This window comes from Anopheles darlingi, chromosome 3 (genome assembly GCF_943734745.1).
Source record: "Anopheles darlingi chromosome 3, idAnoDarlMG_H_01, whole genome shotgun sequence".
NCBI classification, from domain to species: domain Eukaryota; kingdom Metazoa; phylum Arthropoda; class Insecta; order Diptera; family Culicidae; genus Anopheles; species Anopheles darlingi.
In genome coordinates this window covers 63,792,042-63,817,396 of record NC_064875.1, presented here as the reverse complement: position 1 = coordinate 63,817,396, position 25,355 = coordinate 63,792,042, and the positions used below count along the sequence as shown (strand labels likewise).

General features: G+C 49.7%; 1 protein-coding gene across 11 annotated transcripts in view; it reads right to left on the bottom strand.

Annotated features, from left to right (window-relative positions):
- The window catches only part of LOC125954419 (high affinity cAMP-specific and IBMX-insensitive 3',5'-cyclic phosphodiesterase 8), a 121,859-nt gene that overhangs the window by 16,379 nt on the left and 80,125 nt on the right, over window positions 1-25,355 (bottom strand). The gene's annotated exons all lie outside the window — the stretch shown is intronic.

Below are 25,355 nucleotides of genomic sequence, written 5' to 3'. Positions count from 1 at the left end.
TCGGCGGGGTAATTGCCATGGCAAGCTCGCGGTCATCGTGCACGCATGCCGGAGCGAGAAAGAGAGAGAAACAAAAGTTGAAGTTGAACAGAAATGGAAAATTGAGACGAAGCCATTCCATTTATTTCCATTTTTCATCTCAGCACTGGCTATGGTGCTGCTGCTGCTGCTGCTGTTGCCTTTGCCTGGTCTTTATGCTTTCGCTTTCGATAGGCGGCAATTAATAAGCCGGATGAGAACCGCGAAAAAGCTGCACCGTGGTACAGAGGTGGATGGGTAGACGCGGGCATTACCAAATGTCGGAATTTTGGGATGGTTTCGCCGGGGAGGAGGGGTGTTGGAATCGGAAGTGCGCTTAGGTAATGGATCATCGACCATCCAGCAACAGAAGCAGCAGCAGCAGCAGCAGCAGCAGCAGCAGCAACAGTAACAGTTCGGTCATCGGTGAACCGGCGTTTTCACATCATTTTCCTCGGAAGATTCCTTAACGAGCCATTTCGTCACAGTGTTGGTTTGCTGGATCGTGATGGTGGAGCGGGTGTTGGGTTTGGGGAGGGCCAAAACAAACGGTGGAAATCCGCACCTGTAAGCGACGCGCCAGATAAGGCGGACAGCTTCCAAATCAACAGTTTTCCGTCAGAAACAACAGCGGAGGCTGGCAATTTCTAATTCCCCATTATTGCCGGTTTTCATCTTCTCCACCGGTTTGATTCGCAAACTGGCAAGCGCTCGCCACGCCATTGGGTGCGACCCTGGTAATGAAAGTCCCGTGCGCCGGACGGGTCCAGAAGACGGTTCAACACCCGGAGACCGCTCACTGGTTCGCTCGATTCGTAAAAACAAAACCCTCTCGATGGTCGCATCTCGATGCCACTGCATGGCCGCTGCGCGCCAGCGACGCTCTAATTGGAAGAAGGAAAGGAATGGGCCACCAAGGTTTCGCCAATTTGCGCCAATAGCGGTCCCCGTCTCCCTGTGGCTTTTCCCCGTCGATGGTGTATTGCATTTTCCCAGCAGGTGGCTACAGCATGGCCGATGGGGCGTCTTGGCAGTGACATTAGGATCTAGCGGAGGGCACACGCCCTGCTGGAGGTCGGGGAAATCTATCGTTCATTATAAGGATAAATCACTCGGCACACCCAGTAGGTGGTATCAGCGGTTGTGGTGGTTTTCCTGAGTCGAGAGGATATTTATGCGTTCGTTTCTGTTGGTGGTTGTGGAATGTAGGGATGAACTATGTTGTGCAGATTTTCTTGTCAATCAATTCTTGATGGCTAGGAATGTGCGTAATATATTTGAAGTTATGTAAAATTATAACTTTGCAAACCACGACTATAGATCTCAAAAACTACTTTGATTCAGAAATCCTAGAATAAAAGAACAGAAGAGATGTTTTTTTTTGGCAAAGCAGGCATTTTTTCAGGGTTAAAGTAGCGTTGCCAAGTATTAGGTAGCACAGGAGCTGACATGTAGACTTAACTTAGACGTTCCTATAGCATTAACTTAAAGAATGTATAGAGTCATACTTTAATGACAATTATGCTATTGCTCCAGTTACAATGTTGCTATACTGGCAAGTGTTTCTACCTCGCAACATCGCACTTTAAAACCATCATTCATAACAGAAACATTAGCAAATGAATCACCAGCAACCGCGCATGCCTTCAACAGTTTTGTTTATCCACCGTCATCTCATCAAACGACATCAAAACGAACGACAAAGCGATCAGCTCATGAATGCATAAGTAGAGAAACGCGGCGGCACTCCATAATTGGGACAAATTCCGTGACAAACCATAAGCAAACATTAGCATATAGGAGCAGGTTCGAGCCCAGGGCATTTACCGGGCGCCGGGCCGAAAAGGAACGAACGAACGAAATTGCAAATTCACTTTCATCCTCTGGACCTGGGCTGGCGAGATTGCAAATATTGAGTTTTCATCTCGCTTCCGATGCGATTCCGATGTTCTGCCGACCACCGCGACAAGGACATCGCATCACAAAAGAAAACATTATTCCCTCCTCACCAACTCGGCACGCTGGCGTTGCGAAATTTTTGGGAGAAAGTAGGTAAAGTCTTTTGGGTGGTCACGGGTGACGTGTGCCGTGACTGGTGTCGACATTTGTCACCTGGATGTTGGTCAACAGAGAGTTGGGGCCACACTATGAATATGATCAGTTATGTTTTCTAATTTCGAACCCCCTCACTGCCACCCTCGGACCTCCCACGGTCGTCGGTGCACCTGTCCAAAAAAAGCGTCCACCATACGCAGAACCACGCCACGGTTCATTGCTCGGCTGCTGTGCGTGGTTCGTGTGAGGCCACGGTGAGATAAGTTGGCACTTTCTTTCACTCTTCACACACCGGAACCCGGTGATTGGTGATCCGAGCTTCACAACAAAGGCTTTAGCTACCTCACGTTTCACTCACGAAACTGGCTTCACTGTAAACAGTTGCTGTAAAAGATCGTCAATAAACACACGTTTTTGGTTTTTTATTAGGAGAAAAGCCAATTCACTGTCATTGTGGGACGATCAAAACAAAGATGGCGCATGGGAGGCATTAAAAGATTAAAACAATTACCCTTTCAAAAATGCGATCCCGACCGGTGGTAAGTGTAAGTGATTAGGTATTGCAGTCTAGGCTACTGCAAGTCCAGCGTTAGGCAGAGCAGAGTAGTTGTACCTCATTTACTATTCAAAACGCTCATACCATGGAGTGGTACGGCGAAAGTGACTCAGAAGCAAGACGGACCTCGAATCAGATGATCCGCAGTGCGTGAGTCATAACTCATCCGGTATGAAACGGATGCTGCGAGCTGGCTAGCGAGGGCCATGGAAGGTCATCTCATCCATCGGGAGCCAAATTGAGATGAATCGCTTGTTGTAATCTGTTTGTGTTTGCGGGCATTTAAAAATGAGAAATGAATGTCTCGCGTGGCGGTGGCGGCATCTTCAGGTGCTCCAAAGTTCAAAACATGCCCCAAAATGGTGCGCTGCGGGAATAATTAAGATAAAAATGCTACCTTAAGCTGCAGCATCCCAGGCACTGCGATCCATATAAGACATTTTGGAGCACTTAATGAGCACGCCAGTGGCCGTGGCGCGCTAGTCCAAGGGCGATCAAATCAAATGCATCCATTCATCAACGATAACGCGCCGAGGTTCGAGAGATACCGGTTCGATTTCGATGCCTTTCCTTTTCCTCTCGGTGCGAACCAGTAACGAACCGACGTAAACGCACCATAAACCATATCTCGACAGCCACCAATCACCGCGACCGGGTTTGGGATTCAAGGTCCACACCCGGAGCAGGGAGCTCGGTTCCCAAACCGGTGCCCGATGCTCGATAGTGACGGAGAATGTGAACCATGCATTGACATCTGCACGCGCGGGAAGGGTTGGTAGTAAAACGTGAAAACGAAACCATTGCATTCGTGATCGAAGCGAAGACATTCCATTCCAGTTGGCTCTTGGGTTTTTATTGGACCGTTGCACCCGCAGCAGCAGCAGCAGCAGCAGCAGCAGCAGCAGATTGCAGCACCGTCAAGCGGCACGCTAAATGCGACTGGACGTGCTTCTGGAAAGCTGGATAACAAACGTGCCCGCGAGGAGTGTGAACGCAGGGTAGGTGTGTGTGTGTGTCTACAGTTATCTCAATTCTCGCACCCTGGCCACAAAGTGGCCACAGCATCCGAACTAGCTAATAGATACGTTACTCTATTTTTTTTAGACGAATACGTTGTCCTTTCTTTTTTTTTTTAGACGAATACGTTGTCCGTTGACATAACATTCTTTTGTTTAACCTTAAGAATAGCTGCAAAAGATTTTTATAAAACTAGAAGACTTTTTTTTAACCTAAAATTGCATCCATTAAGTGTGGCAACGTCGTCGTGCTCGACGTCGAATCAGATCCATAAAAGAACGCTGACTCCCACCCGTCTGCCGGCTTTATGACTTATGTCCGTTTATGCGACGAAGAAAAGAGAAGAGAGAACCGTTTCTCTGATTAGAACGAACCACTGAGTCCGGGCTGTCTCGGTGCATCGATTGGTTAATCCCACATAAAAGGGAAACCGTTACGTTCCGAGAGGGGAATATATTTATTGTCCCCCACAAACTATCGCGACCCTCAAATCTCTCAATTGTGTCATCGATTGGAGCGCTCGTTCCGAGATCGATAGCGAGACCGAAGGAAAGCGACAGGAAAGGAGCGTCTTTCGCCTGTCCATGGCCACCGCTTCTCAATCTCTGGAAGGGGGCCATCAAATTTGATTGGCGAATCGAAAAGAAAAGCATTGACATCGCTATCGTCAGCCGGGGGCTGTTAAAATTTGGGTTTCGAGCTTTTAATTGCGCGCATATTTCACGCAGGCCCGTGGCCATCTCTTTTGTTCTGGCTCGTGGGAGTCGATAGCTTTTTACGATACGTAACCGGGACTCGTACCGTGCGTTTTATCGGAGAACCGTTTCTAATTCTTAACAAATAAACAGATTAGCGTTTCAAAAACCACCCCCGATTAGAGCATTAAATAAAAGAAAATCGTTAATGTTGCCACTAACATGCCCTCCCCTTACGACGTTCCCGCTATGAGAAGGGCATTCTTGCGACAAAAAATGCCGCCACACAGTTATCCGGTGTCTTTTGAAGGAAAGTGAAAAGTCAACGCAAACACACACACACACCCACTCACACACGTTGAGGTGGAAGGCTGGCAAATTGGTGCGAAAGAAAAGTGAGCACACCATTGTTCGGTCAATGCTGGCGCCGATCATTAGAAAATTCTCATCGCTAAATCATGCGATGATGCTTCGTCGTGAGAGAGAGAAGCGATGTGATACCGGAGGGGAAAGGGTTAGAGGGGGTGCCAGGCATAATCATAATCACCGGCATAACAAGCTGCCACCGGGATCATCCCACCCACCCACCTAGGCAGGTGAAAGGGCGACTGCCAGCACCGGCACTGTGAAAATGAGCAGGAAAAACTATTTTAGCAACAAAAAAACGGAGAAAAAGGGGAAGCAAACCAACTCCCAACACTCCCTCCTGCGCATCAAGTGAAAACGAAAGCAAACGAAGATCACCACCCGGGGGGAGAGGTGTTGAAGCACAAATATTATCGAACGCGAGATGCACGCATAATAAGACGGATATCTCTCACATCTCTCTGGCCATCTCGCGTGCTACTGCATTAAAAAGCGCCAGTCAATGAACTCACCACCGGCGCTGAGGGGTGTTTATATGCTAGAGCAAAAACTAACCGGGAACTTTAATGCTCATGATACCGGGTGCATCATAGCAAGATCGCGCCAGCATGCAGCGCCTGGAGGGCAATGCACGTGGCCGTCACACAGACACAGAGTACCGAGGCCCGTGGTTCCTTCTGGCGTCTTTGAGCATACAAAAAAAATGAAGAAATAAAACATAAAAGTGAATCGTGCTCCCGGTGCCCCTCCCGGACCCTGCAAGGCGTCGGTGTTATCTGAGATAATCCAGGAGTAGCGAACAGGAAAACTCTCAATTTCCCGACCGATCTCCAGTCTGGTGGTGCGCGGTTTTCGTTGCGCTCATTAGAGGCGGAACCAGAGCTGAGGCAAAATCCGGCTTCATGACATGCTGATGGGTGGGGAGGTGGGAGAACATTAATTCAGTTTATCCGGCCTGGTAGTGGTGGTGGGTTGTATCCAATGACGCCGGCTTCGGGCATTGCATTTCCGTTCCGTTGGGGTTCGCGAGGCCTACTAGGATGTGGTGAGCTCATGGTGACGCCGCGAGCTCGTTAGCGAATCGATTCGCGTCGCCTGCTTGGTGTTGGCCCGACGTTTTGACGTTTTCCTGGTCCCAACCGCAACGAAGGTGATAAAGAACTGGTTGATCAAATGGCTCGCGGTCGATTAGACGCCGAGTGGACAACATTTCCCCCCTGAAAGTGTGTTGTTGATCGCCGCGGGGCTTTTTAATCGAATTCAGATCGAAGCAAGACGTTTGTACATTTATTTATACAAATGAAGGAAGGGTAACATTTTCGATAATGACATCCAAGAATGAAGACATCCAAGACGATCCGTTTTAATGCCGGAAAACGCCAAAAACACTAACAAGTCAATCCAATCAGCTGCCTCCCACCATTGGCGACGGGAATTCTTTCGCCAATCTCGCCTCACTCGACTGCGGGCAATCGATCGCAAACTGCCTACGGCCAAGAAGCGGTCGAAAGCGTACAGGCTCCAGTGACCGCCCGGGGGTGGGGGTGGTGAACTCATTATAAGTTTATAATTAAAACTTGAAGCGACCATTTCACACGCGGCACGCAGCAATCCATCCATCCATCGGTGCGATTTACATTTCAAATTCGCGCGAATAGAATGGCTTAGTAAGGGAGTTGGTTGTGACCGTTTTGGATTTTCACAAATTGACTGACGTCTCGGACACCGCAAGCGCATTCCAAAGAAAGGAGGTCTTGCGAGAGTTGAGGATGAAGAAATGAAATGAATTCTTCGCATGAAGATTATGATGCTTGCTGCGAGGTTGCGAGAAGATGGACACCGGGAAACCGGTCAAAGAAATGGAGTTCTAACTCCACAGGATAGGCAAACCCCGGGAGATGGTTCGCTTGCAATGAATGGAATTGGAAAACGAAATTAGAAAAAACCACGAGAACCACAGGACGGTTCCACGGGAATCGTAGAAAATAACGAATTCTGAAGACGTTGATGATGACGATGATGATGACAATGGTCCCGGAAACGACCTGGCGTGACGGCGATGGCGGCGCAGGGACTTGGGAATCAATCCAAACAATCACCGCACTCCATCGTTTGCTGCATCGTCATCGGTGTCGGTGCCGGCGTGTGTGTGGTGTGTGTGTGTGTATCTGTATCAATCAAATTTGCTATGGTTTACGGTGCGTACCCGGACCGCCCGCTAATGGTGCCTGGCCAGTGATGAGGTGCTGATGGATCCGGTCCTTCCGAAGGACCGAAGACGGCTCGACCAAAAGGAAGAAGAATCCGTTTTCAAAGAAAACATTCCCGAAAAGCGAAGAAGGATAGAATGACCGTAGCCAGCGCTCCGGTCCCTTCTTCTGAAGGGCTTCTTCGTCTAGGATCTCTCCGTGACCTCTATGCCCTCCTTTCTTCATGATGACGCTACCTGCTGTCTTGCCCGCCACCGACCGCGCTGTACGTCACACACACGCACACACAGGGCAAATGGAAAGAATAAATCAAACCAAATCAGAACGAATCGTGTATGTTGCCCCGGGTGTGTCAGGAATGCTGGTTTCTTAATGATTTCCCCTTTGGCCCCTTGTACCTTGGTCCACTTGGTGAAGGTAATCTCTTCTACGGCGCTTTTCTTTGAGGCTAATCGTTGACCGGTCAGCGAGGGCAGCGAGTCACCCGCCATCATCGACGACGCAGGTCTACCGAGCAAGATTGATGGTTGCATCTTCGAGAGACAGACCCTCGGACGGAACAGGACTTCCCCCATAGCGTGTCGGTTTGGTTTTCAAATGTCGAACGTTGGTGAGGAAAGTCACAAGTACGCACGAAGCCGGCTTTTCGGGCGCCCAAAATCACACGCATCCTTGGCTGTTATGACCTGTTATGATTGTTGAGGGCACCACCTCTTCGCTCTCTTCGTCTTCCTCAACCTCAGTCACGTCTGTCGGAAACATGTGAAACGAATTAACGACGAAGCACCGCCTCGCACACACACACAGACATCCATCGATAGACTTAACGAGCTTTCCGGCCAACGATAATAATGCCGGGGAAGGGGTCTACCGGGTTCGATTCAGAGTAGAAAAAATGAATGGATAAAAATCCTCGAAAACCAATCCCGACTCGAGAGCCTGACAGGATCAAACAAAGTGGTCGAGGAACCCGACGGTTCTCCGGCCAGCGAATGGAGCACCTTAATGGCTTTTAATTGTTGATGGCGTCGTCGGTTCCAGGATAAGAAGCTTGAGCCTTTTCGTTCTCTTCGTTGAAAATCAATCTCGTGATGGTTGCTTTGGCCACATTGCTGCCGGTCGTAGTCCGTATCCGCATGTACGTGACGTCGAGCAGGGATAATTATGGAAAGATGTTCTGGGTTTATCTGGAAACCGTCCTGTGTGTGTGTGTGGAGTGAGAATTGGAAAATCATTATTTTTCCATTAATATGATTCCTAGGAAGATCCGAGCCATTTTTGAGGAATCCAGAAATTGGAATCAGCCACAAGATGATGCACTCGGCGCACTGTAAAGGATGCTTTCAATCTCAATTTACTGTTCTTCTGAATTCTATCAAGAGAACTCGTCTATATTTGGAGCGTTGTGAATGTAATGCCATTTCTTAGAATCATATAGACATACTCGATTTCAATCAATCGTTGAATCTAGCATTATTTCCACAAATATGTTCCATCAAATGGTTCAATCACTCCACCACTAGCTTAGAAAAGAAACAGATCGTCTAGTTTCAATCTGGAATATGGAAATCACATTCAACGGCAAAGCCTTAAAACTGGAGTAGCCCTTAATCGTAAAACGGTTCCATTTCCCTTACTCACCGTGCGTAACGGTCAACGGTGCTGACCGATGCAGATTAGAGTGAAGAGGCAGAACACTGCCAAAGGGCCTCCACCGAGTCCGGACCGGAAGGCTCATACCAAACCACCGTAAAGACCGATTTCCTGATTTGCTGAAATTGAATGCCTCCCCGGTGGTGGTGGTGGTTGCTGGCCATCATTATCTCCACTAGTGGCTACACCTAATGATATGCCTAAATACCGATCCCGACCGGTCGACCGACGAGACCGGCGGCCTACCTTCCAGGAAGAACCTCTAAGCCAATTTTCTTTCTAACGGAAATCTTCAAATTCCGGACCACCGTTCGGTGAGCGGGGACCTGGCCGGCTGTGCGAATGTGATGTGCGTACAGCGTTTTTCCCCCGGGGAAACTCTGGCATCCATATTTGGGTGTGCTTTCGCATGGAAACCCCGAAGGCTAATTGAAACACATTGCGATCCGTCCATTTCACAAACTAAACATGCCCCGCAAAAACCCAACATTCTCGCATGGGGAGGGGCAGACTGTCCCTTAGTGTGCACGACATTGAGCTGAAATATTTGCATTCGATTTGCTGCTGCGATTCGCTTCACACAAGGAAGGTCCTGTTCGTAAAGAAAGCGTCTGTTTTTCCTCGGGGGAATATCTTCGTTGATGTTTTCTTTTAAAATCTTGACCCTAGATCTCTAGCAACGAGCGTGCGTACGTGCTCCACATCACGGCAACGGAAACGGAAATGGGGTTACGTCTCGAGGGGAAAACAAAGGGGGTAGACCGGCATGGACCATATCGAAATATCAGTAAACGGATGGATCGAATACCGTTGACATTCAATTTGGCCCTGCGCTGTAGAGGGATCCTTTTTTCCAAAAATTGAATTGAGGTCAGTGACAACTCGATGGCCCTTCCTTTTTCGATCCGTCGGCTTCTAGGGCTTCTTGGATGAAAGTTGGTAAGAGTGTGTGTGCTTTTTTTAATGGGAAAAGTATACTGGAGCAAAGACAAAGTTGGAACTTCGCAGAGAGTAACATCGCGCTCGAGGGAGTAGTTTGACAGATAATGAAGTTCAACCTGTGGATCGATGCCCGCCAAAAAACCAAGAACAGGGTTTGTGAGTTATGGTTCCGATTGTTTCGGTTTTACAATCCGTTGCGACAATGCACGACAACTTCGCGAGCAAACATTAGCATAAATCGAAACCAAAACAGACAAAATTAGTCGTCAAACATCCTCCCGCAGTTTGGGCAACAATAAACAGCCGCCGGAGCGGAGGAGCGGAGGTGACGAGAAAGCACACTTTCGAGAGCCGGTATGGCTCTCCCTGCCGCGTGTTGGTCGCGTGACCTACAAATGGCCGGCTGGAACGCGAATATTGATAACGCGCGGCTGTGGCTCTCGAAAATCGAAAGCATTTTCGCCTGTGGTCGCGGTCGTGGCGGGTCTGGCGTGGAAGGGGGGGGGGGGGGGGAAACGTAAACACCGACCGGGCGGGCCTCTGGCCACTTTTACGCACCGCAACCGGCCATTTCGCCGGTCGTCAACCGGTTTTCAAGGTGCGCGTTCCCTGCGCGTTCGCTCGACAGCATCCTTCCTTCCTCTATCTTATGCATCACCGATCGTTGCCAGAGAGCCAGAGAGTGTATGTACGTGTTCGTGTGTGTGCGCCACTCAGCTGGATCGCTGTGTCACCGCACGCCTTTCCATTTCATTGCCGTTTTCGATTGGCGATCGCAATCGGGGGGCTCGCTTTTCGTGCCGTCTCTGTTTCGGGTACAATTTTGAGTTGAAGGTAACTTTAACTGTTTCTTTAAATGTCGTAAATCACAATGAATATCAGTGATCATCGTGCAGGGGATAGCAAAGCGAAGCGACGTAGATCAGAATCTTGACGAATCTTGAGCCGAATTCTGTCCAACAAATTAATTCTCGCTAACGATTTTAGAATGAGTGTGTTCCGAGTTCCGAGGGACAGCGAGATCGAGAGGACAGAGATTATTTTAATTAGCCCTTAAACACCAATGAGACATCAAGCAAGAATTCCAAGAATTCTCTCCTCGAAACCTTCCCCTTCGAGGAGCACCCACAAACGAGCGACGAAGCGACGAAGATCTCCTTTGACTTATCGGCGTTCCCAAATCTTCCACACGCTTTAACGATTCAATGAAGAAGCGACAAATGAAGGTGAGTTCTCTGGAACTTCTTTTCGGGTCTTCCTTCACTTTCTTTCCGCTTCACAAACCTCCAACATTGTCATCAAGCGCATCTCATCGCAACGGAACTCGAAGGCTTCGCGACGATCGACGAACGCTTCGAATTTAGTTTGATCTTTCACCGCGATGCAAAAAAAAAAACCAATCCAGATCACACTCATCATCGGCAAACGAGCACCTGGTTGCTGCTGCCCTGCTGAGAACACTCTCCATTCCACCCTCCGGGCGTGTAGAGCGGAACCGCGTCAATTATGTCGGACGAAGCACCGGGCAGTAGCAGACATAAAAACAGCGGAAAAGCTTCACCAACAGTGCGACATTGTGCTGGTGGCCGGCATGCTGATGCTGATGCTGAGGTTGGTCCGGTTGGGGGCACGATGAGCGACGCGAACCACAGCCACAGCAGTGGCTGGAAACAGAAAGTTGGCGAAAGAGATGGAGAGTAAACAAAATCCCAACCACCAACCTACCCGGTGGCACGGCACCGGTGTTCCGGTGTTGCCAAAGGCGGACAAAGGAAAGGCGACTGTGGCGATCGGAGTGGTCGCGATCGGAGAGAAGTCGCAATCGGCGACAAATGAGAGTGAGAGTATCCAGGTGAGGTGGCCCGTACTCCAGCCTGAGGTACGCTGCTGGATGCTGCACAGCAGAGCATTGATCATTTGTGGTCCAACACAACGACAGTCGGCCGGCCAGCATGCCCGGACGTGCGAAACGGACGCACGAAGATCAGTCGACGGTTTGCGAATGACGCGAGTGAATGTCCGTGTCTGTGGTCTGTGCGCTGGTAGTGGCGCACGTTTCAGGTTTTATTTAAATGTTTTGGTTTAGACAAATACGATAAAAATGTCGTTTAAAGAGACTGTTTGTGTGTGTGTCTGTTTGTGTGCCTGTTTGGAGAGATCGGATTACGGTAACAAATTAGTAACTCGATCTTTCTTCACCGAAGACGATCGTACTTCTAATTGGTGCTGGTTGGTTCTCTGTTTCACGTAAAAAAAAGGCACTTGAAGATCCCAACTCCAAGAGACGTACGTGAGTGGCTAATGGTTGCGTTGTATGAATGGCAGGCAGCGAAGCAATAGACAAAGAGCACACTGGAGAGACCCTCTAGTCGCGGATGTCAAAGGTGAAGAGAAAACTGGCGAAGCAATAAAGCACCTAGAGGGCTTGCGATGTTCACTCGCCTCGACGAAGGAAAACATTGGCGCGATCTTCTGTTGCTGTTGCTGCTGCCAGTGCTCTAATGTGACCATAAACCTCCTTTGCACTCCAGGGGAAAAAAAACAAACCCTCTCCAGGCGGTGGCAGTGCAAAAGGAAAGCAGATGACGGTGATGATGACGAGGAGCTGTGGTTACTGTTTGCTGGATAGTAAAGCTGCGCAGCTGCGTGCTGTGGAGTTGTTGTGAGAATTTTTCTTAAATTTATCGTCCAACGACGACGGACGAAACAAAAGAAAAGATCGCAAAACCGTCTCTCGCCCCCTCTGTGGGGGTGGCCGGTTAAACATTGTTTGGGGCACGGCCGCCAGCGCTAGTGAGAGAGCGAAGCGCGCACGGAGAAATGCCGGGTCCGTATAGTGAGCAACATTCAAGTGATCCATGATTCAACGATCATCTCACCGAACGATCGAGCGAAAAAGCATTTCGAAGGAGAAATGGAGTGTTAAGCTCATCATTATGAGGTGCCGCCTCGTGGTGATGATGAGTCGATCCTCGGCTCATCTTCATCTCGCCGATCGCGGACCGGTGCCCATCCCATCCATCTTCAGACCCGTGTGCCGTGGTGCGGTGCGCTCACTTCGTTAGAAGGTGCCGAACGGTGAAGACGTAACATCGGCGCTACGATCGCTCTCGGTGTGATCCCAAAATTCGGAGTGTTTTTCTGTGGTTGATGTTCGGATTTTAAATGTGGATCGACGACGGTTTGTCTCTTGCTAATCGATCGTTGGATCGTGCTCAGCTGGTGTGTCGCGTCGCGTGAGGCGCGCGATAATCGATTATTATGGTAATTTCTAACACGGATCGTGTGTCTCGTGATCATTGTTTGATTGAGTGATGATTACTCGATACAGTTGTAGTGTGATGTGCATTGGCGCGTGCGATTTGAAAACAGATCGCGTACGGTATTTACATTGAAATTAAGATAAATTATTAGTGTATTCAAAGAGATTTGAATTTGATCGTGCAAGTGACAGTTGAAGCCGGAAGAAATGTAAGTTAGGGGTGTAAAACAAGTGGAAACCAATCGAGTTACTTTCACCCCAGAGCGGCCGGGTAAACGAGAGCAAATGAACGCGAAAGGATAGCGCAGCACACCGGGGTGGCCATGGCCAGTGAAAGATGATGGCATCAGGAAGCCACACGAGGAGACCCCGAAAATGACCCCGAAAAATCGTGATAACGCGTGATGCATTCCCGATTCGCGCTGTTTCGCTGGTGTGCCGAGTGAAAGCTCACCGTAATTCGTTCGTCTTCGTAAAGTCGCGCCAAGGAAGAAAGGAGACATCCCTGAAAGGGAATGTGTGTGTATGTTTTGTGAACCCAACGCAACCACGTTTGGTGCTTTAGCATTAGCGTGTTTTTGATTTGTTTCCGTTCGTTTCTTTTTTGCAGCATCGACCACAGTAGTGTGTCCAGTGAGTGAACGTAATGGTGACCAAGTGCTGCAGAAGCACGTGTAGTGGTTGTGTAGCATCTTGGAGCGAGGAAAACAAAACAAACATCCGATCGTCTTTTTGCGCTCGTTAGTGAACAGTGTTTTGTGTGAAGTGGAAAAGGAACAGAAGCTCCAACAGCAGCAGTAGCAGCAAAAGGAGAAGCAACAGTTCCAGACGGCGGTCTCTCTGTCAGTTTGCGAGTGCGAGTTCCAAAAGTTAATCCGTTTAGTATGTCGGCAATTTCCCTGGCTTCAGTTCCGTTGTGCCGTCGTCGTGTTTCACTTTGATCTGCTGCTTGCGCCACATACAAAAAACCCTTGAAAACGGGAAAAGGATTAACTTAGTGAACCAGGGAACCACCGCCGTTGGTGTGTGTGTGTGTGTGGCAAGCGGCCAAAACGAAATAGAAGTAGCAGCAGCAGCAGCAGCAGCAGCATGGCAACGGTGAGTAATATCCCTTTTTCATTGACTGCCCTTTTTTGGTGTCTAGTGCCTCACTAGCACACTAGACTTTGAGGGTTTTCCGGTTCCGGTTGCCTGGCAGCATCCATCAACTTTCGTCTATCATCTAGCTAGTTTTTTTTTCGATTTCGGGGATGCAGCCAGCTCCCCATCAAACTTCCCTTTTTTCTGTGGGACCGTGTACTGTATCCCAACGATGTGCAACACGTGCAACGTTATACGCCTTTCCCTTCGGACGCGCTCGAACACACACACGGGAGTGTTGCGCGCAATCGGTGTACATGAGCCGGTTTATTGGACCCCCAGGCCGGGCATCTACTGATTAAAAACGCGCGTGCGCGCGCGGAAACAACACCGAAAAGATGGCCGGAACCGCAAAGGGGAGCTGTGGGGTTTCGCTTCTTGACAGCGAGAAAGTGAACCAATCCCTCGGGCAAGAGATAGAGAAGAACCCGGCACTCCCGGACTGCCGGTCGGGGGGCGATGAGCGATGCAAGTTCAAACAACGCAGCATGCCACGCCACGACTAGGTTTCAACTTTGACAGTGAACAACCGGGTCGACGACGACGACGACGACGACGACGACGACGACGACGCCGACGACTACGATGGCGACGACGACGAACTTTGGGAATTAAAATGTTTTCTAGGCAAATGTTTGCCATCGCGCTGCTGCTGCGTATCGGAGATGTTTTTTTTTCTTCTTCTGGCCGTTCCCATTCCATTCACGAAGGGCTACACGCAATCCACTCGTCGGCCTGACCCTTTACCGGGTCTGTTTCGTGTTCCGAAAAGCTGGAAACGGACGAGCACGTCGGATCGGGCTTGTTTGATCGAAATCCGGTAGCCCCCCCCCCCCCCCCCCGCGGAGGAAGGGAACCAATGTTGCGCCAGTCCCGCTTGTTCCTGTGGTGGACACGTTTTTTGCACGTTCATTGTGCGTTCGATAGCGACTGGGCTGAGGCCGGGAATGCCCCCGTATAAAGGCACACACATAAACACACACGCCGTTACCGAAATTTGGGAAATGCCGGTTTTCCGATTCGGTTCGATTGTGCGTGGTATTTGTTTAGCGGAGGCCATTACTACCTTACGGCGGTCTGAGTTAGGCGGTTAGGGGTTTTTTGTGGAGTCTTTAAGCACGATGAAATAGCTGGACTCGTGAGTCAGGAACACACATTAAAAACTGAACCAAAACTAAGCAAAAAACCAACCCAAAGGTAGTGTTTGTTTTTTATTACTATCAGTAACAATCATTATCGAATGATGTATTTGAATTTTTAGCTTTTTGTTTTCCTGGTTTAAAGCGAAAGAAAGGGCATTAAAAGTATTCTGTTATGACTAAAAACTAGTTAAAGGAACATCATCTCGATGTTTTGTAACTCCTTATCGATGACTTAACATCCGAGGGAGCAGCTGCTATGGCCGACGTTCACTGTGTGAACTTGCGTGTGCCCTCATCATCCTGCCGCGCACACACCGCCATATTTGCTCGCTCTAGATTGATCACCTGATGGAGCGGGTCAGCCTCAAATAACACTTATCAAACTTTGCATAATGAATGAACCAGCTGATGAGTTGCAATGGGGGTAGTATTTGTGGTGCTGGTTTGCAATTTTGGTCAATCATTTGGATCCCACCACTGAGTGCAAACCACTTTGATGCAAACGCTGCGACCTGCGCATTACTTCACGCACACGGCACCAAACGAGGTCACATTCCAAGATGTGCGTCATCCTCGCGAGGCCTCAAGATAGAAAATCAATTTGCGGCCGATGGCGCTGCTCCCCGTTGTTTGAACTTGCACAATGATTGCGCGGTTGCCATGGTGGTGATGCCAAAGGTTGAGGATTACCGAACCGAGTGCCCCGAGATTCTTGGAGCGCAAATGGAGCGCGACGGTACACCAAGAGAGCCTTACATCATGCGGAGCAAGCAAACAAACAATGATCCTCATTCGCACCGAAACGATCGAATCAATTAAAACCCACAACCAGAGCACCGGAGCGGTCTGGGGCATATTATTCAATGCCTTCAGTGCCTCTTTGTAATTCCTCGAGTCTCGAAGTCGAATGCACAATTACATTGCACTCGATGTTCGCGAACCGCGTGAGCACACGATACCGAGTAGTGCGTTTGAGCAAATTAACGACGTACCGCTGCGGCTGCTACCAATTGCCAGCAGAAGCACTAATCTGTAAGTAGCCTAATATCAACACGAGAGAGAGAGAGAGCGTAAGAGATGCTGAAGCCTCTTCTGAACTCCTCCACAAGATTGTAGAGGACCTGTAATGAGGCTGCCGTTGAAAATGGTGTTATCGAAGAAGAGTTATAATGCATCGCGCGCTGCCAATGTTACCTCATCGACCCATAGTACCGTCTGCGTCTTTGCAGCCGAAAGCATAAGAGATTAGCGCTGGCCTACGTCAGACACAATCGAGAGACGAAGCTGTAGTTCACTTCCTCTTCAGCGCGATGCAAACGCGCCCTCGAGGCACTGACGTTCTGCCCCTTTTCGTGCATCTCTGGAGCAGGAAGATCTCTTTGTCTTTTGCAAGTCTCGGCCCCCCCCCCCCCCCGCCGGGGGGTTTTAACTTGGAAAAGGCTCCGGTGTGGTTCAACAAGTTTCCTTGTGCTCGTGACGATCGATTGGCGTCGATTGCATAAATCTGCCATCTGAAGGGGCAGGGCAGAGTATGGTTTTAGCATAAATACCACCTGGTTATGCGCCGCACGGTGTGGGTCTCGTTATGTGTGCCATGCTCGAGACCGCCACCCACGGAGCTCGTTCCGTTTCCGGTGGCATTGGTGGTAATTTCGCGAAAAGCCGAGAGATCAAGAAAAGGTTGGAGGGGGTACGAAGGAAGAATTTAATGTATTTTCCCAACAGCAATGTAGCGTTTATGCAAATAATCGGTCGAACAAGAACCGCTGAAGCAGACGAGACGGACGACCCCATAATTGCTTCTTTGAGCATAGAGCAGCGCTAGTGGCAAATTGGTTTACGTCTTTACGTTCGGCCGATCCCAATGAAATGGCTTCCAGGTCACGTGTGGTGGTGGTGTGGAACCAGACAAGCCAAACAACAATGTCCGGGGCCAGCGGCTAGTAAGACAGTTGGTATGCAGTTCCCCGTTTTCCATTTTTCCCTTTTTTTCTATTTGATTTGGCACAACCGGAACCAAGGAATTTACACTTCAGAGCCCGCAGTCCCGAGTCCAGCACCGGGTCTCGTCTCGTTTTTTCTACTCTTTCTGTTCTGTTTGCACACGAGACCTTTTACCCCTCTGCCCCAGGGGTGGCCTCTACCACGACTCGACTCCGACGCGTCCAACGATGGGCATTGGCGTCGTATTGGGCAAACAACTCATTTGCATTTATTGGTTGCGCACGGCATCTTGGTGGTCAGAGGGCACACCACGGAGGGCACTCTGGTGGTTTATGACACCTTCGTTCTTTTTTTTTGCGAGCGTTTTGTGACCGTTACGACTGTTTACACTGGTTGTCTTTCTTTTGTTATGTTTTCCCTTTTCGCAATCGAATGCAATTGGAATGCGATGAATTATGACTTTCGATGAGTGAGCGCTTGCGTTGAAAGCAACGAACAGCGGAGTAACTAATTTAGTTACGGATGAAGTCTAATACGGCTTAGTTCCAGTACGCCGAGAGAAAGGTTAAAGGCCAACCAAGTCGCACGTTCCGTAAGAAAAGTGTAAAACAGTTGACAGCAACGGGCCGTCGTGGGAGCAAATGTCACCGAAATCTGTCGTTGAAAGCCATTAATAATGTCCAAATTACCTCGAAAACGGTATCTAACGGGGAGCCCTCATTTCCATTAAAAGATTAGAGGCTCTTTCTCTCTCCCTCTCTTTCTGACTCTCCTTGGTGTGCAGACCGGACAGTGCGAATCGATTTATTATCTCTCCGAGCAATTGTTTTCCCCCGGACGCCATTTTTAGCGTTAGAGGAGGTCCGGTTGGTCGACCGTCTTCCCGACGAAATTACTTTCATTTCGATTGTTAACCAGTCCAGTCCATTCCCATCCATTTCCCCGTCCTCGGGATTATGCTGGGATCTGTGCGCGGGCTCCAGCAAATCATCAACCTCCTTATCATCTCTGGGCTCACCCGCGCGCTGCTTGCCGGAGCCTTCCAAACTTTATCCATTAATCAAACGGAACGCAACGAGCTCCAACTCGTTGGAGGACGCGCGAAAGTTTAGAGAAAAGGAGAAGCGCAGGAAAAATATTAAACACAAAATGTCGGCCTTGTGAATGGCGAGCCTGATAGCTGTTTGCGATAAAAGGTGGCGTCCACCAACCACGTCATCCCCTGGGCTGGGTTGCTACAATTTTGCGCCACCGGACTGGTCGTGCCAACACCGCGTACGATGATAAATGGGCGTCGGTGTCAGACGATTATATGCATCAACTTTGTCATATTACGATGAGGAGGACAGGCAGGAAGGGTAACTGGTCCAGTGGCTCGCGCTCTCTGTGTGTCAAGCGTTCCGGTCGATTGGAGTTGCACGCCACCGTCTGAAGCGAGTGATGAATGCGCGAGACACGCTGGAGCTAATCAGTTAATCAATTACTAACGAGTCAGTAAGTGGTCGCACGAAGAGCGTTCCGGACGGTTCCGTATCGTTAGCATCGCTCAGGTGCGGTTCAAGGAGTGATTTATGTTGATGCACTGCAACCAGCAACACCATGTAACAATGTTGCTGTTGTTTGTGTAATTAGGAGGTGTTTTCAGTGACGCTTTAGTATGTTTTTTTTTCTTGTTTTCTACATCTGTCAACGCGATAAAGCGGAAACGAATACGGTAAATGTCAAAAGGCCTCACACCACATCGTCACCATCGGAATGTGGCACACTTTTACCGAATCGAATCGAATCGTATCAGATGGAGATGGAATTTCGTTTCGCGAAAAACCGGGTCCGCCAATCCGCCGAATATCGATAATGTTCCTCTCGTCTCACTCCGAAATCGACTTCTTCCGGTTCGAGCACGGCACGTGACATTTGAATTTCAAATATTCAAAACCCAAACCTCGATGGTCTCGATTTCCCAAGTGACACCGTTAGTTTGCGGATGCTGTTTTGCCGCATCTATGATGGGGCTTCCTTATTGATGATGATGATGATGATGACGATGATGACAGGTATTTGTCAGGACTTTTGTCATCAGACCGGTATGCTGTTTGATATGTTTTATTCATTCCGTGGGGCCGGCAGACGTCAGCCGTCTCGATTGCGATTCGATTCCCTGGGATCATCAAGTCAAGGTGGCACCGAATTCGTTTTTTGTTTCGCCATTTCTTATCGTTTGCTGTCACTCGCGGAAGACGCTCGCACAGTCCCGGTCCCAGTAAAACACCGACCCCATGGTGGGCGATACCTGTTTATGTTTCGAAAAAAAAAAAATCTGCAAAACGGATCCAGTTCCGGTTTTTGGAAGAAAACATGAGCGGCAAGCACCAAAAATTCCGGCAACGCAAAAACTCGTTTTAAACACAACCGAGGCGACCGAGCGTTCCAGTCTTATCCGTGCCGCCGTGCGCTGTCTGGCATTAAATGTAAACCACCCGAAAAGACGCGCGCAAATGAGTTGGAAACATAATTTTTCTTAAAACAACACTTTCACTAGCGATGGCGATGGGGTTCCCTGAAGCTGCTGCTTCTTGTGAGGACCCAGCACCAGAGTTGTCTTCTTGTTGGCTCAGTGTGAATCCTGTCTGGGGCATTATTATCTTTCGCTCGCAGATCTCATGTGCACGTCACGCTCGTTCGCTGTGTGAGGGTTTGATGAGGGAGATCATCTCTTTCACCACTTTGTTGGTCCCGGTAAAAAGGCGGTTTTACTTCTTGGTTCGTCTTCCTCGGGATGGGGATAGCGATGCTCTAAATTGAGGTCCTGTTCAAACAGCATTAACAGTACAGGGGACGTCTTTTGCGTTATCAGGTAAAAGGAACAACAGCGCAGAAGCATTCCGGTGCTGCTGTTCTGTTTTGAGAGGATGCCAGTACAATCCGCGTCCCATCTTCAGGTACATTGCGGTGCCAGACGACTAGGAGCGATGAGGTTTGCGGTTTTTACATTAAGTTTTAAGAGGAATTTCTTCGTATTCCAAGAAGTATATCTGAGGATACTGAAGATGACCTTTCTGTTCTTAAAAGGTTCACTTTATGACGATCTTGGAGAAAAATTGGAGAAGATACGAATACAAAAAATATTATCGCATCACTTTGTGACATTTCGCCTTCCAGATCATCATAGCAAGCGACTCACGCTTGCTTGTCTCCTCGATGTACTGCGTACTGCGACGATGATCTTGATCTTGCTTTGATCTTCATCCGTATCTCCGCATGTCTGCTGCACGATCACGTCTTCTTCTTTCTCCTCCAAAGCATAAAACAGAGAGACACATCAAAACGTGCTTGGAAGACTGACGAATGCTGCGGATGCGGAGATGGGAGTGCGTCCCATGGTAATCCGGCTGTCCCACCGGTCAATGTCGTGATCTTGCGCCCCTTTCTGGAGAAAGCCAAAAATCTCTCCTTCTCTCACTCTCTCTCTCTCCGTTGGCACTCGCGATAAAACATGGAAAATCATAAAACCTTTCGCCGATTACCGTCGGCGTTGCCGATTGTTCGCAGCAAACCTTTGTGGCGGGTGCGTGCCAACGAGCGGTCGCACACCGGGACGGGGAGGAAACAATGGAAACCCCAAGGTGTGCGCAACACCGGGCGTACCTACACCGGGAACATGTACTCCTCCGAGTCACTTTTGGGCGAGAAAGTGGCGGACTCAGGGACAGAGGGCGGCGTCCCCTCGTCAGGATTTACGCAACCGGTTCGGCCACAGCATCAGCGGCGCACTTTTACCGTCGCAATTCGGTGGCTTCTCGCTTCATTACTACCACTTTCGGTACCGGACAACCTGCGCCATACAGACACGAAATCGCACAACCTGCGCCGCGCATAACCGGAAGTTGCCTAAGAGTGCGAGCGCATCTTTCGCGTGCGAGCGCGTAATTTGATGATTGTTGCGCACCATCACCGCACGATCATCATCCGATTCGGCTGACGCATCACCATCATCATCGTGGGATTTTGTTTTGATCGCGAGATCGCTTTCCGATCCGAGCGCCTGGCCACAAACTGACCATTTCCGGTTTTCCGAGGGCGGAAGCGTATCGTATCTTGGAGTGAATGCAGAGCCTTCAAGCCACTGAAAATCGCTTATCGGTGGAAAGAAAATGCCTTCGCGCGATCGGAGCCCCTCCTTTTGTTTGGAGCCGATAATGTAATGTTTTTTTTTTGGGGCTGGTGTGTGTTCGTCTATGTCGCGTTCGCGAATGAAATTAACCCCCCGCTTTTCTTGCTTCTCTGTGTGCCCTCCGTTGGGGTCCCAGAGGCCTCCACGATTGGTTAATTTTCGATAATTGCCACGTAGAAAGCGGCTCGCACCCCTCGAGGGAGGCACAACTCTAATGTTCGGAAGGCAATTAGGGCGCGAAGCCCTCCGGCCACTGGTTGATGTGGACACTTATTCTGCAAATAATTTTCACCTCTTTTTTTCTCGCCACCCTTCCCAACCTTCCTCACCCCTTTCGCCACGGCTCCGGTGATGATGCCATCTCGGTAAAGATCGTTTTCCCTTTTTTTTGTCACATTAATCCAAGCGAACGACCTCGTGTAGCGTCGCGGCGGAATGGCGAGGAGTCGGTTCGGTTCGTGTGGTTACAGTTGATTGCAAAGATTAATAACGCGCACGGGAGAGAGGGAGAGAGAGAGCGCAGAAAAAAAAACGACAATAAATTGTCAATACCATGAAGCCAAATTGACTCGGTGGGTTCGCGATGATGCGGTTGCTGCTGGTGATTTCACGGTTTCAAGCCTGCTGGGATTAATGCATCCAAAAGCGGCGTGTTTTTACACTCGTTAAATCCCCATGGCATGTGAAAGTGGAAGAGCCTTATGTATCAATTAGTGTGTTTGGTTTTTCGCAATTCGTTGTGGGGGTGGTTGGGTGGTATCAAGAAAATGGTTAATAAAACATCGTACATGCGTTTGGAACGACAACAACATACACGATAACAGTAAAAAATTCATTTAATGCATTTTAAATGGGGTAACGAATTTATTTTTCGTTGGAAGTATCAATAATCTAAAAAATGCTTCGCACTTAGAAATTTCATCATTCATAGTTCACTACGATTGTATGTGAGCATTCAAGGCCATCTAATTCTTCTCATACTGCTACTGCCACCGACAGCTTGCACAATTTAATAATTTTATAATTTTTAATTTGATCGAAGTATGCTTAAGGCCATAAATCGAACCTGCATTTAACTATAATACTTCTCTATCTTTCTTTTATTCATTTCAGCAAATCTCAAAACTGTGGCTAGTGACGCTACTGCTGAGCTGCGCCACAGTACCTAGCTTCAGCGAACCGAACTACCAGCAACCGCAGCAGCAACTCGGTCCAAATGATTTTAGTGGAGCCGGAGGTGGAGCGAACAACAACAACCTCCAACAACACCAATCGCAGCAGCAGCAGCAGCAACAACCGCGTACCTATCCTCCTGCACGCTTTCGACCAGCAGCAGGAGCAGCAGCAGCCGCAGGAACAGCCGGATCTACGGCCGTACCTAGCTTCTTCCAGCGTATCTCTAGCTGGTTTTCCTTCCTAGGCGATGATAGCGACGAGCGACACACGCCTCAGCGGCAACCGGGCCAGTACAACGGCGGTCAGCAGCAACAGCAGCAACCGGGAATACCGCAGCCCACACCTTCGGTGCAGACCCAACAACAGCTGCAGTATCAGCAACAGCAGCAACAGTTTCAGCAGCAGCACCAGCTCCTGCAGCATCAGCAGGCACAGCTACAACCATATCCATACCAACCACAACCATTCCAACAACCTCAGCTCCAGCAACCGCTGCAACAGCAACCATTTCCCTATCCGTTCCACTTCCGTAACGGTAGTCGAGCAACGCAACTGACGCCACAGGTGCACACACCACCGGCCACACCACCAAAGCTCGCAATCGCAGGATTCCAACCGAGTGCTCCAATCCTCGAGAGTGGTTCCACTTACCATACGGCAGTCGCGGCCGTTGGTGTTGGCCATCAACCGTTCGTACCCTCGACGCTACAGCAACACATTGTACCAGCGGCCGTAGCGTTCCGTGATCCAGAACCAACAACAATCAGACCACCGACCGGACCGGGGGCCGAAGTGCCCTATCATCCATGCAACAATGTTCCATGGGTACCGATCGCGGCACCACCGGAGTATCCAGTTGCTGCCGGAGCTCCTCCAGCCCCTCCAAGGCCTCCACCTCCCAGTATTCCAAGTGGCAGTGGTGCCGGAGGTGGTGTACCGCCAATCAAGATTCAAGTCGCTCCGAAAGGACACGTACAATCGGTGAATCCATACTCGGGAGCACAGCAAGAACCGGCGATCATTACGGCGGCACCACAAGCACAACAGTTGATCCAGTTACAGTTGCAGCAACAACAAAATCAACTACAACACCTTCAACTCCAGCAGCTGCAGCTTCAACAGCAACAACTGCAGCAACAGTTGCAAAATCTTCAAACAACGACACCGCCACCTGCGCCGGCTCCGGTCTCTCCGGTAGCGGCACATTTTATCACTCGAGCACCGGATGCACCGACATCAACGCTACAACCGATCACGCTGCGCCAGGTATCGGCTTCCTACTTCACGAACAAGGAGTACGCACTGCCAGCTAAGCTGCTACCGATACAGAACGAGGGTAAACCGTTGGCACCGATACCGTTGCCTAATCTGAGCGCTACACCGATACCACCGCTCTATACGGCCGGTTCCTTCCACAGTGATCCGTACAAGTACTATCGACCCTACCGTCCGGTAGAGCCGATCCTAGAACTTGGCCACGGTTACCCACAATCCTCCAAGTCAATGTCGAACAGTTACATCCGCTATCCACACCAACCGAAGACGAAGACGAACGAATCGCGGATTCCGGATGATGTGGAACAGTTCGCTTCGTCCGCATCTTCCTCTATTTACACCACGGTATCGTATACGAATGGGGAAGACTCTAAACCGGAGGCTTCCGAGAAGCGTGCAAAGGTGGCAGCGAGCAGTAATGGAAGTAGTGGTGCTCATGCTCCTCCCGGGGATTCTAAAAATCCTCCACGATCCCCGCACAAGGTAGCGGATGATTCGGATTACGAGTCCGATGAGGATGAACGCAATGGATCTTCGTCTGTCATCCGGACGACGATCGAGGTGTCGAGCATTGTGCCTCAGACACGCTACTACGGGTCAACGACAACGATGCGACCGGAACGGTACAATCAACCGGAAGGATATTCTTCAACTCATCCACCGCCGATGCCATCGGCGGATCTAGGGAATGGTGTGCAGATCATCTACTCGGCCAATCTACAGACGAATCCACCGATTGTGACGGTCAATAATCAGTTGAGTGAGGAAGAAGGTTCAGCTCATCAGCCCACACTGGGACCACCGACAGTCAGCACAACGATGGCAACGACCACGACAAAGGCCACACCGGCAGCGTCCACCAGTACGGTAAGGTACCCATCGGCTAGCGATATCTACTCGGAACCGTTCCGCATCGGACCAAACTTACCGATGGAGTTCCAGAAGCCAATCGATGATCCGGAGTCGGAACTGGCAATGGCGGATGATACCATACCGCACAGCGCCAACGGGCAAGGAAGTCGATATCGTACAACGACAGTAGCTAGCACAACCACAACGTCGTTACCGTCCTCATTAACCGCTGCCTTCGGTGGTTACCAGAGTTTAATGTCCACGAAGAAGCCAAAGCAAATCCAAATCATCATACCGTACCAGACGTACAAGAAACCGGAACCCTTCCGACCGCACGGTCCGGAAGAGAACCGTCTCGACCAGGAGCTGGATTATCATGCGCAGGAGGAATCGAGTATCGTGACGTCAAAGCACACGACCGGTACGACACCGAACGGGAACTCGATCGATCAGCCGGCGAAACCGAAGCAACGGTTCGTCGAGAACGATTCCGTCAAGTACTTCCAATCGACGGCCCATCTGCGGGAAATTCTGCAGAAGGAAACGACGCAACCGTTCCGGTGGCAACCGACCCCGTCGGCTGGTGTGGCAAAACCGGTCAAAGTGAAGAAGGTACGTCCGGTCGAGATTTCGAAGGATTCGAAACCGTTCACGGTGCGTATTCCGAAGATGACTCCGCTGCCACCGATCGCAGGGTTGAGTAGTTTAACGAGCGTCAGATCGGGTTATGAGCGGCACACGACCACGACTCCGGTACCGGATGAGTCGGGTGAGATTACGCGGCCACCGTTGGTGGCACTTTCGAAGTACGCCAAACCAAAGTACAACACGCTGCAGGCCGTTAATGTGAGCACGACTCGGCTGAAGATCTCACCGACAAC